The following is a 15853-nucleotide window of genomic DNA, read 5'->3' on the forward strand; positions in this document are numbered from 1 at the left end:
AGATAGCGGTGCAGATATTTCCATGTTTATCCAGATGGCGGTGAAGATATTTCCATCTTCATAGAGATGGCGGTGAAGATATTTCCATTTTCATACAGATGGCAGTGTGTATATTTCCATCTTCGCACACATGGCTGTGTAGATATTTCCATGTTCATAGAGATGGCGGTGTAGATATTTCCATTTTCATACGGAGGGTGGTTTAGATATTTCCATGTTCCTACACATGGCGGTTTAGATATTTCCATGTTCATAGAGATGGCGGTGTAGATATTTCCATTTTCATACGGAGGGCGGTGTAGATATTTCCATGTTCCTACACTTGGCGGTGTAGATATTTCCATGTTTATAGAGATGGCGGTGTAGATATTTTCAAGTTTATAGAGAGGGCGATTTAGATATTTTTATGTTTACAGAGATAGCGGTGTAGATATTTCCATGTTGGTACACATAGCAGTGTAGATATTTTCAAGTTTACAGAGATAGCGGTGTAGATATTTCCTTGTTTATAGAGATAGCGGTGTAGATATTTCCATGTTTATACAGATAGCGGTATAGATATTTCCATGTTTATACGGATGGCGGTGTAGATATTTCTATGTTTATTGAGATGGCCGTCTAGATATTTCCATGTTTACAGAGATAGTGTTGTAGTAATTTCCAAGTTTATTCAGATAGCGGTGTAGTTATCTCCATGTTTATACACATAGTGGTGAAGATATTTCCATGTTTATACAGATGGCGTTGTAGATATTTCCATATTTATAATGATAGCGGTGTAGATATTTCCATGTTCATACAGATAGCGGTGTAGATATTTCCACCTTTATAGAGATGGCGGTGTAGATATTTCCATGCTCATACAGTTGGCGGTGTAGACATTTCCATGTTTATACAGAAAGTGGTGTAGATATTTCCATGTTTACACAGATAGTGGTGTAGACCTTTCCATGTTTACACAGATAGCGTTGTAGATATTTACATGTTTATAGAGATAGTGGTGTACTTTTTTCCATGTTAATACAGATAGCGGTGAAGGTATTTCCATGTTTACACAGATAGCGGTGTGGATATTTCAATGATTATACAGAGAGCGGTGTAGATATTTCCATCTTTATACAGATAGCGGTGCTGATATTTCCATGTTTATACAGATAGCGGTGTGGATATATCCATGATTATACTGATAGCGGTGTGGATATTTCCATGTTTATACAGATAGCGGTGTAGATATTTCCATGTTTATACAGATAGCGGTGTGGATATTTCCATCTTAGTACAGATGGCGTTGTAGATATTTCCAAGTTTATACAGATAGCGGTGTAGATATTTCCATGTTTTTAGAGATAGCGGTGTAGATATTTCCATGTTTATGCAGATAGCGGTGTAGATATTTCCATCTTCATACAGATGGCGTTGTAGATATTTCCACGTTCCCACAGATGGCAGTGAAGATATTTCCATGTTCATACAAATGTCAGTGTAGATATTTCCATGTTTATAGAGATAGCGGTGTAGTTATTTCCTTGTTTATAGAGAAACTGTGCAGATATTTCCATGTATATGCAGTTAGCTGTGTAGATATTTCCATGTTCATACAGATAGCGGTGTAGATATTTCCATGTTCATACAGGTAGCCGTGTAGATATTTCCATGTTCATAGAGATAGCGGTGTAGATATTTCCATGTTCATACAGGTAGCCGTGTAGATATTTCCATGTTCATACAGATGGCGGTGTAGATATTTCCCTGTTCATCCAGATGGCGGAATAGATATTTCCATATTCATGCAGATGGCGGTGAAGATGTTTCCATGTTCATACAGATGGCGCTGTAGATATGTCCATGTTCATACAAATGGCGGTGTATATATTTCCATGTTCATAGAGATGGCGGTGTAGTTATTTCTATGTTTATAGAGATGGCAGTGTAGTTATTTCCATATTTATACAGATAGCAGTGTAGATATTTCCATTTATATATAGATAGCTGTGTAGATATTTCCATGTTCATACAGATAGCGGTGTAGATATTTCCATGTTTATACAGATAGCGGTGTAGATATTTCCATGTTTATAGAGATGGCGGTCTAGATATTTCCATGTATATAGAGATAGTGGTGTACTTATTTCCATGTTTGTAGAGACAGCATTGTAGATATTTCTGTGTTTATACACATAGCGGTGAAGGTATTTCCATGTTTATACAGATAGCAGTGTAGATATTTCCATGTTTATACAGATAGCTTAGTAGATATTTGCAAGTTTATAGAGATGTAGGTCTAGATTTTCTCTTGTTCATACAGATAGCGGTGTAGATATTTCCATGTTCATAGAGATGGCGGTGTAGGTATTTCCATGTTCATAGAGATGGCGGTGAAGATATTTCCACGTTTATAGAGATGGCGGTGTAGATATTTCCATGTTCATACAGATGGCGGTGTAGATATTTCCATGTTTATAGAGATGGCGGTGTAGATATTTCCATGTTTATACAGAAAGCGGTGTAGATATGTCCATGTTTACACAGATAGCGTTGTAGATATTTACATGTTTATAGAGATAGTGGTGTAGTTATTTACATGTTTATACAGATAGCGGTGAAGATATTTCCATGTTTACACAGATAGCGGTGTGGACATTTCCAAGATTATACAGATAGCGGTGTAGATATTTCCATGTTTATACAGAAAGCGGTGGAGATATTTCCATGTTTATTCAGATGGCGGTGTAGATATTTCCATGTTTATACAGATGGCGGTGTAGATATTTCCATCTTAATACAGATGGCGTTGTAGATATTTCCACGTTCCTACAGTTGGAAGTGTAGATATTTCCATGTTCCCACAGATGGCATTGTAGATATTTCCATTTCATACAAAGGCCGGTGTAGTTATTTCCATGTTCATACAGATAGCGGTGTAGATATTTCCATGTTCATACAGATTGCTGTGTAGAAATTTCCATGTTCATACAGATAGCGGTGTGCATATTTCCATGTTCATACAGATAGCGGTGTAGATATTTCAATGTTCATACAGATAGCGGAGTAGATATTTCCATGTTCATCCAGAAGGCGGTGAAGATATTTCCATGTTCATACAGATTACGGTGTAGATATTTCCATGTTTATAGAGGTGGTGGTGTACATATTTTCATGTTTAAACAGAGGGCGGTTTAGTTATTTCCAAGTTTACGGAGATAGCGGTGTAGATATTTCCATGTTGATACACATAGCGGTGTAGAGATTTCCAAGTTTATAGAGATAGCGGTGTAGATATTTCCATGTTTATAGAGATAGCAGTGTAGATATTTCCAATTTTATACAGATAGCAGTGTAGATATTTCCATGTCCATACAGATTGCGGAGTAGATATTTCCACGTTTATAGAGATGGCGGTGTATATATTTCCATGTTTATACAGATGGCGGTGCAGATATTTCCATGTTTATAGAGATGGCGGTGTAGATATTTCCATGTTTATACAGATAGCGGTGTAGATATTTCCATGTTTACACAGATAGCGGTGTGGATATCTCCTTGTTTATACAGATAGCGGTGTAGATATTTCCATGTTTATACAGATAGCGGTGTAGATATTTCCATCTTTATACAGATGGCGGTGTAGATATTTCCATGTTCCTATAGATGGCGGTGTACATATTTCCATGTTCATTCAGACGGCGGTGTAGATACTTCCAAGTTCATAGAGATAGCGGTGTAGTTATTTCCATGTTTATAGATAAAGCTGTGTAGATATTTCCATATATATGCAGATAGCTGTGTAGATATTTCCATGTTCATACAGATAGCAGTGTAGATATTTCCACGTTCATACAGATGGCGGTGTAGATATTTCCATGTTCATACAGATGGCGGTGTAGATTTTAACATGTTGATAGAGATGGCGGTGTGGATACTTCCATGTTTATACAGATGGCGGTGCAGATATTTCTATGTTTATAGAGAAAGCGGTGTAGTTATTTCCATGTTTATACAGAAAGCGGTGTAGATATTTCCATGTTTTCACAGACAGCGGTGTAGATCTTTCCATGTTTACACAGATAGCGTTGTAGATATTTACATGTTTATAGAGATAGCGGTGTAGTTGTTTCCATCTTTAAACAGATAGCAGTGTTGATATTTCCATGTTTATACACATAGCGGTGTAGATATTTCCATCTTAGTACACATGGCGGTGTAGATATTTCCATGTTCCTACAGATGGCGGTGAACATATTTCCGTGTTCATACAGATGGAGTTGTACATATTTTGAAGTTTATAGAGATAGCAGTGTAGTTATTTCCATGTTTATAGAGAAAGCTGTGTAGGTATTTCCATGTATATGCAGATGGCTGTGTAGATATTTCCATGTTCATGCAGATAGCGGAGTAGATATTTCCATGTTCATCCAGATGCCGGTGTAGATATATCCATGTTCTTACAGATGGCGGTGAAGGTATTTCCATGTTCATACAAATGGCGTTGTAGATATTTCCATGTTGTTAGAGATGGCGGTGTAGATATTTCCATGTTCATACAAATGGCGGTGTAGATATTTCCATGTTTATACACATAGCAGTGTAGTTATTTCCATGTTTATAGAGATAGCAGTGTAGATATTTCCATTGATATACAGATAGCTGTGTAGATATTTGCATGTTCATGGAGATACTGGTGTAGATATTTCCATGTTTATACAGATAGCGGTGTAGATATTTCCATGTTTATACAGATATCGGTGTAGATATTTCTATGTTTCTATAGATAGCGGTGTGGATATTTGCATCTTAATACAGATGGCGGTGTAAATATTTCCATGTTCATACAGATCGCGGTGCAGCTATTTCCATGTTTATTGAGATGGCGGTGTAGATATTTCCATGTTTATACTGATGGCGGTGTAGTTATTTCCATGTTTATAGAGATGGCGGTGTAGATATTTCCATGTTTATGCAGAAAGCGGTGTAGATATTTCCATGTTTACACAGATACTGGTGTAGACCTTTCCGTGTTTACACTGATAGCATTGTAGATATTTATATGTTTATAGAGATAGTAGTGTAGTTATTTCCATGTTTATACAGATAGCGGTGAAGATATTTCCATGTTTACACAGATAGCGGTGTGGACATTTCCATGATTATACAGATAGCGGTGTAGATATTTCCATGTTTATTCAGATAGCGGTGCAGATATTTCCATGTTTATTCAGATAGCGGTGTAGATATTTCCATGTTTATACAGATAGTGGTGTAGATATTTCCATCTTAATACAGATGGCGTTGTAGATATTTCCATGTTTATACAGATAGCGGTGTAGATATTTCCATGTTTATACAGATAGCGGTGTAGATATTTCCATGTTTGTACAGATAGTGGTGTAGATATTTCCATCTTAATACAGATGGCATTGTAGAGATTTCCATGTTCCTACAGATGGCAGTGAAGATATTTCCATGTTCCTACAGAAGGCATTGTAGATATTTCCATGTTAATACAAATGGCGGTGTAGATATTACCATGTTCATACAGATAACGGTGTAGAAATTTGCATGTTCATACAGATAGCGGTGTGCATATTTCCATGTTCATACAGATAGCGGTGTAGATATTTCCATCTTTACACAGATGGCGGTGTAGATATTTCCATCTTTATACAGGTGGCGGTGTAGATATTTCCATGTTCATACAGATGGCGGTGTAGATATTTCCATGTTTATAGAGATAGCGGTGTAGATATTTTTATGTTTATGCAGATAGCAGTTTAGATATTTCCATGTTTATACAGATGGCGGTGTAGATATATCTATGTTTATAGAGATGGCGGTCTAGATATTTCCATGTTCACAGAGATAATGTTGTAGTTATTTCCAAGTTTATAGAGATAGCGGTGTAGATATTTCCATGTTTATACAGATAGCGGTGTAGATATTTCCATGTTCATACAGATTACGGTGTAGATATTTCCATGTTTATAGAGGTGGTGGTGTACATATTTTCATGTTTATACAGAGGGCGGTTTAGATATTTCCATGTTCGTACACATGGCGGTGTAGATATTTCCATGTTCATAGAGATGGCGGTGAAGATATTTCCATTTTTATAGAGGTGGCGGTGTAGATATTTTCATGTTTATACAGAGGGCGGTTTAGATATTTCCATGTTTACAGATTTAGCGGTGTAGATATTTCCATGTTGATACACATAGCAGTGTAGAGATTTAAAAGTTTATACAGATAGCGGTGTAGATATTTCCATGTTTATACAGATAGCGGTGTAGATATTTCCATGTTTACAGAGATAGCGTTGTGGATATCTCCATGTTTATACAGATAGCGGTGTAGATATTTCCATGTTTATACAGATAGCAGTGTAGATATTCCATCTTCATACAGATGGCGGTGTAGATATTTCCATGTTCCTACAAATGGCGGTGTAGATATTTCCATGTTCATACAGATGGCGCTGTAGATATTTCCAAGTTTATAGAGATAGCGGTGTAGTTATTTCCATGTTTATAGATAAAGCTGTGTAGATATTTCCATGTATATGCAGATAGCTGTGTAGATATTTCCATGTTCATACAGATAGCAGTGTAGATAATTCCACCTTTATAGAGATGGCGGTGTAGATATTTCTACATTCATTCAGATGGCGGTGTAGATATTAATATGTTTATAGAGATGGCGGTGTGGATATTTCCATGTTTATACAGATGGCGGTGTAGATATTTCTATGTTTGTAGAGAAGGCGGTGTAGATATTTCCATGTTTATACAGAAAGTGGTGAAGATATTTCCATGGTTACACAGACATTGGTGTAGACCTTTCCATGTTTACACAGATATCATTGAGGATATTTACATGTTTATAAAGATAGCGGTGTAGTTATTTCCATGTTTATACAGATAGCGAAGATATTTCCATGTTTACACAGATAGCAGTGTGGATATTTCCATGTTTATACACATAGCGGTGTAGATATTTCCATCTTAATACAGATGGTGGTGTAGAGATTTCCATGTTCCTACAGATGGCGGTGTAGATATTTACATGTTCATACAGATGGTGGTGTAGATATTTTGAAGTTTATAGAGATAGCGGTGTAGTTATTTCCATGTTTATAGAGAAAGCTGTGTAGATATTTCCGTGTATATGCAGATAGATGTGTAGATATTTCCATCTTCATCCAGATGCCGGTGTAGATATATCCATGTTCATACAGATGGCGGTGAAGATATTTCCATGTTCATACAGATGGCGGTGTAGATATTTCCATGTTCATACAAATGGCGGTGTAGATATTTCCATGTTCGTAGAGATGGCGGTGTAGATATTTCCATATTCATACAAATGGCGGTGTAGATATTTCCATGTTCAAAGAGATGGCGGTGTAGATATTTCAATGTTTATACAGATAGCGGTGTAGGGATTTCCAAGTTTATAGAGATAGCGGTGTAGGTATTTCCAAGCTTATAGAGATAGCGGTGTAGATATTTCCAAGCTTATAGAGATAGCGGTGTGGATATATTTATGTTTATACAGATAGCAGTTTAGATATTTCCATGTTTATACAGATGGCGGTGTAGATATTTCTATGTTTATAGAGATGGCGGTCTAGATATTTCCATGTTTACAGAGATAGTGTAGTAGTTATTTCCAAGTTTATAGAGACAGCGGTGTAGATATTTCCATGTTTATTCAGATAGCGGTGTAGATATTTCCATGTTTATACAGATAGCGCTGAAGATATTTCCATGTTTACACAGATAGCAGTGTGGATATTTCCATGTTTATATACATAGCGGTGTAGATATTTCCATCTTACTACAGATGGTGGTGTAGATATTTCCATGTTCTTACAAATGGCGGTGTAGATATTTCCATGTTCATACAGATGGTGGTGTAGATATTTTGAAGTTTATAGAGATAGCGGTGTAGTTATTTCCATGTTTATAGAGAAAGCTGTGTAGATATTTCCGTGTATATGCAGATAGCTGTGTAGATATTTCCATGTTCATCCAGATGCTGGTGTAGATATATCCATGTTCATACAGATGGCGGTGAAGATATTTCCATGTTCATACATATGGCGGTGTAGATATTTCCATGTTCCTACAAATGGCGGTGTAGATATTTCCATGTTCGTAGAGATGGCGGTGTAGATATTTCCATGTTCATACAAATGGCGGTGTAGATATTTCCATGTTGATAGAGATGGCGGTGTAGATATTTCTACATTCATTCAGATGGCGGTGTAGATATTAATATGTTTATAGAGATGGCGGTGTGGATATTTCCATGTTTATACAGATGGCGGTGTAGATATTTCTATGTTTGTAGAGAAGGCGGTGTAGATATTTCCATGTTTATACAGAAAGTGGTGAAGATATTTCCATGGTTACACAGACATTGGTGTAGACCTTTCCATGTTTACACAGATATCATTGAAGATATTTACATGTTTATAAAGATAGCGGTGTAGTTATTTCCATGTTTATACAGATAGCGAAGATATTTCCATGTTTACACAGATAGCAGTGTGGATATTTCCATGTTTATACACATAGCGGTGTAGATATTTCCATCTTAATACAGATGGTGGTGTAGAGATTTCCATGTTCCTACAGATGGCGGTGTAGATATTTACATGTTCATACAGATGGTGGTGTAGATATTTTGAAGTTTATAGAGATAGCGGTGTAGTTATTTCCATGTTTATAGAGAAAGCTGTGTAGATATTTCCGTGTATATGCAGATAGATGTGTAGATATTTCCATCTTCATCCAGATGCCGGTGTAGATATATCCATGTTCATACAGATGGCGGTGAAGATATTTCCATGTTCATACAGATGGCGGTGTAGATATTTCCATGTTCATACAAATGGCGGTGTAGATATTTCCATGTTCGTAGAGATGGCGGTGTAGATATTTCCATATTCATACAAATGGCGGTGTAGATATTTCCATGTTCAAAGAGATGGCGGTGTAGATATTTCAATGTTTATACAGATAGCGGTGTAGGGATTTCCAAGTTTATAGAGATAGCGGTGTAGGTATTTCCAAGCTTATAGAGATAGCGGTGTAGATATTTCCAAGCTTATAGAGATAGCGGTGTGGATATATTTATGTTTATACAGATAGCAGTTTAGATATTTCCATGTTTATACAGATGGCGGTGTAGATATTTCTATGTTTATAGAGATGGCGGTCTAGATATTTCCATGTTTACAGAGATAGTGTAGTAGTTATTTCCAAGTTTATAGAGACAGCGGTGTAGATATTTCCATGTTTATTCAGATAGCGGTGTAGATATTTCCATGTTTATACAGATAGCGCTAAGATATTTCCATGTTTACACAGATAGCAGTGTGGATATTTCCATGTTTATACACATAGCGGTGTAGATATTTCCATCTTACTACAGATGGTGGTGTAGATATTTCCATGTTCTTACAAATGGCGGTGTAGATATTTCCATGTTCATACAGATGGTGGTGTAGATATTTTGAAGTTTATAGAGATAGCGGTGTAGTTATTTCCATGTTTATAGAGAAAGCTGTGTAGATATTTCCGTGTATATGCAGATAGCTGTGTAGATATTTCCATGTTCATCCAGATGCTGGTGTAGATATATCCATGTTCATACAGATGGCGGTGAAGATATTTCCATGTTCATACATATGGCGGTGTAGATATTTCCATGTTCCTACAAATGGCGGTGTAGATATTTCCATGTTCGTAGAGATGGCGGTGTAGATATTTCCATGTTCATACAAATGGCGGTGTAGATATTTCCATGTTGATAGAGATGGCGGTGTAGATATTTCCATGTTTATACAGATAGCGGTGTAGAGATTTCGAAGTTTATAGAGTTAGCGGTGTAGATATTTCCATGTTTATAGAGATAGCGGTGTAGATATTTTTATGTTTATACAGATAGCAGTTTAGATATTTCCATGTTTATACAGATGGCGGTGTAGATATATCTATGTTTATAGAGATGGCGGTCTAGATATTTCCATGTTTACAGAGATAGTGTTGTAGTTATTTCCAAGTTTATAGAGATAGCGATGTAGATATTTCCATGTTTATACAGATAGCGGTGTAGATATTTCCATGTTTACAGAGATAGAGTTGTGGATATCTCCATGTTTATACAGATAGCGGTGTAGATATTTCCATGTTTATGCAGATAGCAGTGTAGATATTCCATCTTCATGCAGATGGTGGTGTAGATATTTCCATGTTCCTACAGATGGCGGTATAGATATTTCCATGTTCATACAGATGGCGCTGTAGATATTTCCAAGTTTATAGAGATAGCGGTGTAGTTATTTCCATGTTTATAGATAAAGCTGTGTAGATATTTCCATGTATATGCAGATAGCTGTGTAGATATTTCCATGTTCATACAGATAGCAGTGTAGATAATTCCACCTTTATGGAGAAGGCGGTGTAGATATTTCTACGTTCATTCAGATGGCGGTGTAGATATTAATATGTTTATAGAGATGGCGGTGTGTATATTTCCATGTTTATACAGATGGCGGTGTAGATATTTCTATGTTTATAGAGAAGGCGGTGTAGATATTTCCATGTTTATACAGAAAGCGGTGTAGATATTTACATGTTTATAGAGATGGCGGTCTAGTTATTTTCTTGTTTATACAGATAGCGTTGGAGATATTTCCATGTTTATAGAGATAGCGGTGTAGATATTTCCATGTTTATAGAGATAGCAGTGTAGATATATTTATGTTTATACAGATAGCAGTTTAGATATTTCCATGTTTATACAGATGGCGGTGTAGATGTATCTATGTTTGTAGAGATGGCTGTCTAGATATTTCCATGTTTACAGAGATAGTGTTGTAGTTATTTCCAAGTTTATAGAGATAGCGGTGTAGATATTTCCATGTTTATACAGATAGCGGTGTAGATATTTCCATGTTTATACAGATAGCGGTGTAGAGATTTACATGTTTATAGAGATGGCGGTCTAGATATTTTCTTGTTTATACAGATAGCGTTGCAGATATTTCCATGTTTATAGAGATAGTGGTGTAGATATTTCCAATTTTATAGAGATAGCGGTGTAGATGTTTCCAATTTTATACAGATAGAAGTGTAGATATTTCCATGTCCATGCAGATAGCGGTGTAGATATTTCCACATTTATAGAGATGGCGGTGTAGATATTTCTGTGTTCATACAGGTGACGTTGTAGACATTTCCATGTTTATAGAGATGGAGGTGTAGATATTTCCATGTTTATACAGATGGTGGTGCAGATATTTCCATGTTTATAGAGATGGCGGTGTAGATATGTCCATGTTTATACAGATAGCGATGTAGATATTTCCATGTTTACACAGATAGCAGTGTGGATATCTCCATGTTTATACAGATAGCTGTGTAGATATTTCCATGTTTATACAGATAGCGGTGTAGATATTCCATCTTAATACAGATGGCAGTGTAGATATTTCCATGTTCCTACAGATGGCGGTGTAGATATTTCCATGTTCATACAGATGGCGCTGTAGATATTTCCAAGTTTATAGAGATAGCAGTGTAGTTATTTCCATGTTTATAGATAAAACTGTGTAGATATTTCCATGTATATGCAGATAGCTGTGTAGATATTTCCATGTACGTACAGATAGCAGTGTAGATAATTCCACCTTTATGGAGATGGCGGTGTAGATATTTCTAAGTTCATTCAGATGGTGTGGAGATATTAATATGTTTATAGAGATGGCGGTGTGGATATTTCCATGTTTATACAGATGGCGGTGTAGATATTTCTATGATTATAGAGAAGGCGGTGTAGATATTTCCATGTTTATACAGAAAGCGGTGTAGACATTTCCATGTTTACACAGTAGTGGTGTAGATCTTTCCATGTTTACACAGATATCGTTGTAGATATTTACATGTTTATAGAGATAGCGGTGTAGTTATTTCCATGTTTATACAGATAGCGCTGAAGATATTTCCATGTTTGCACAGATAGCAGTGTGGATATTTCCATGTTTATACACATAGCGGTGTAGATATTTCCATCTTAATACAGATGGTGGTGTAGATATTTCCATGTTCCTATAGATGGCGGTGTAGATATTTCCATGTTCATACAGATGGCGATGAAGATATTTCCATATTCCTACAGATGGCGGTGTAGATATTTCCATATTCGTACACATGGCGGTGTAGATATTTCCATGTTCATAGAGATGGCGGTGTAGATATTTACATTTTCATACCGTTGGCGTTGTAGATATTTCCATGTTCATACAGATGGCGGTGTAGATATTTCCATATTCATACACATGGCGGTGTAGATATTTCCATGTTCATAGAGATGGCGGTGTAGATATTTACATTTTCATAACGTTGGCGTTGTAGATATTTCCATGTTCATACAGATGGCGGTGTAGATATTTCCATTTTTATAGAGGTGGCGGTGTAGATATTTTCATGTTTATACAGAGGGCGGTTAGGTATTTCCATGTTTACAGATTTAGCGGTGTAGGTATTTCCATGTTGATACACATAGCGGTCTAGAGATTTCCAAATTTATAGAGATAGCGGTGTAGATATTTCCAAGCTTATAGAGATAGCGGTGTAGATATTTCCATGCTTATACAGATAGCGGTATAGATATTTCCATGTTTATACAGATGGCGGTGTAGATATTTCTATGTTTATAGAGATGGCGGTCTAGATATTTCCACGTTTACAGAGATACTCTTGTTATTTCCAAGTTTATAGAGACAGCGGTGTAGATATTTCCATGTTTATACAGATAGCGGTGTAGATATTTCCATGTTTATACACTTAGCGGTGTAGATATTTACATGTTTATAGAGATGGCGGTCTAGATATTTTCTTGTTTATACAGATAGCGTTGCAGATATTTCCATGTTTATAGAGATAGCGGTGTAGATATTTCCAATTTTATAGAGACAGCGGTGTAGATATTTCCAATCTTATACTGATAGCAGTGTAGATATTTCCATGTCCATACAGATAGCGGTGTAGATATTTCCACGTTTATAGAGATGGCGGTGTAGATATTTCCGTGTTCATACAGATGGCGTTGTAGACATTTCCATGTTTATAGAGATGGAGGTGTAGATATTTCCATGTTTATACAGATGGTGGTGCAGATATTTCCATGTTTATAGAGATGGCGGTGTAGATATGTCCATGTTTATACAGATAGCGGTGTAGATATTTCCAAGTTTTCAGAGATAGCATTGTGGATATCTCCATGTTTATACAGATAGCGGTGTAGATATTTCCATGTTTATACAGATAGCAGTGTAGATATTCCATCTTAATACAGATGGCTGTGTAGATATTTCCATGTTTACACAGATAGCGGTGTAGATATTTCCGTGTTTATACAGATAGCGGTGTAGATATTCCATCTTAATACAGATGGCAGTGTAGATATTTCCATGTTCCTACAGATGGCGGTGTAGATATTTCCATGTTCATACAGATGGCGCTGTAGATATTTCCAAGTTTATAGAGATAACAGTGTAGTTATTTCCATGTTTATAGATAAAGCAGTGTAGATATTTCCATGTATATGCAGGTAGTTGTGTAGATATTTCCATATTCATACAGATAGTAGTGTAGATAATTCCACCTTTATAGAGATGGCGGTGTAGATATTTCTACGTTCATTCAGATGGCGATGTAGCTATTAATATGTTTATAGAGATGGTGGTGTGGATATTTCCATGTTTATACAGAAAGCGGTGTAGATATTTCCATGTTTACACAGTAGTGGTGTACACCTTTCCTTGTTTACACAGATATCATTGTAGATATTTACATGTTTATAGACATAGCGGTGTAGTTATTTCCATGTTTATACAGATAGCGCTGAAGATATTTCCATGTTTACAAAGATTGCAGTGTGGATATTTCCATGTTTATACACATAACGGTGTAGATATTTCCATCTTAATACAGATGGTGGTGTAGATATTTCCATGTTCCTACAGATTACGGTGTAGATATTTCCATGTTCATACAGATGGTGGTGTAGATATTTTGAAGTTTATAGAGATAGCGGTGTACTTATTTCCATGTTTATAGAGAAAGCTGTGTAGATATTTCCGTGTATATGCAGATAGCTGTGTAGATATTTCCATGTTCATCCAGATGCCGGTGTAGATATATCCATGTTCATACAGATGGCGGTGAAGATATTTCCATGTTCATACAGATGGTGGTGTAGATATTTCCATGTTCATATAAATGGCGGTGTAGATATTTCCATGTTCTTAGAGATGGTGGTGTAGACATTTCCATGTTCATACAAATGGCGGTGCAGATATTTCCATGTTCATAGAGATGGCGGTGTAGATATTTCGATGTTTATACAGATAGCGGTGTAGAGATTTCCAAGTTTATAGAGATAGCGGTGTAGATATTTCCAAGCTTATAGAGATAGCGGTGTAGATATTTCCATGTTCATAGACATGGCGGTGTAGATATTTCCATGTTTATACAGATAGCAGTGTAGTTATTTTCATGTTTATAGAGATAGCAGTGTAGATATTTCCATTGATATAAAGATAGCTGTGTAGATATTTGCATGTTCATAGAGATAGTTGTGTAGATATTTCCATGTTTATAGAGATCGCGGTGTAGATATTTTTATGTTTATACAAATAGCAGTATAGATATTTCCATGTTTATACATATGGCGGTGTAGATATTTCTACGTTTATAGAGATGGCGGTCTAGATATTTCCATGTTTACAGAGACAGTGTTGTATTTATTTCCAAGATTATAGAGATAGCAGTGTAGATATTTCCATGTTCATCCAGATGCCGGTGTAGATATATCCATGTTCATACAGATTGCGGTGTAGATATTTCCATTTTCATACAGATGGCGGTGTAGATATTTCCATGTTCATACAGATGGCGGTGAAGATATATACAGGTTCCTACATATGGCGGTGTAGATATTTCCATGTTCATACAGATGGCGGTGTAGATATTTCCGAGTTTATATAGGTAGCTGTGTAGTTATTTCCATGTATATAGAGAACGCTGTGTAGATATTCCCATGTATATGCAGATAGCTGTGTAGATATTTCCATGTTCATACAGATAGCGGTGTAGATATTTCCATGTTCATCCACATGGCGGTGTAGATATATCCATGTTCATATAGATGGCGGTGAAGATATTTCCATGTTCATACAGATGGCGGTGTAGTTATTTCCATGTTCATACAGACAGCGGTGTAGATATTTCCATTTTCATACAGATAGCGGTGTAGATATTTCCATGTTCATAGACATGGCGGTGTAGATATTTCCATGTTTATACAGATAGCAGTGTAGTTATTTTCATGTTTATAGAGATAGCAGTGTAGATATTTCCATTGATATAAAGATAGCTGTGTAGATATTTGCATGTTCGTAGAGATAGTGGTGTAGATATTTCCATGTTTATACAGATATCGGTGTAGACATTTCTATGTTTCTACACATAGCGGTGTGGATATTTGCATCTTAATACAGATGGCGGTGTAGATATTTCCATGTTCATATAGATGGCGGTGCAGCTACTTCCATGTTCATAGAGATTGCGGTGTATATATTTCCAGTTTTATAGAGATAGCGGGTTAGTTTTTTCCATGTTTATAGAGATAGCGGTGTAGAGTTTTCCATGTAAGTACAGATAGCTATGTAGATATTTCCATGTTCATACAGATAGCGATGAAGATATTTCCATGTTCATCAAGATGGCGGTGTAGATATTTCCATGTTCATAGAGATGGCGGTGTAGATATTTCCATGTTTATACAG

Source organism: Gorilla gorilla, chromosome 5 (genome assembly GCF_029281585.2).
Source record: "Gorilla gorilla gorilla isolate KB3781 chromosome 5, NHGRI_mGorGor1-v2.1_pri, whole genome shotgun sequence".
Lineage (NCBI taxonomy): Eukaryota > Metazoa > Chordata > Mammalia > Primates > Hominidae > Gorilla > Gorilla gorilla.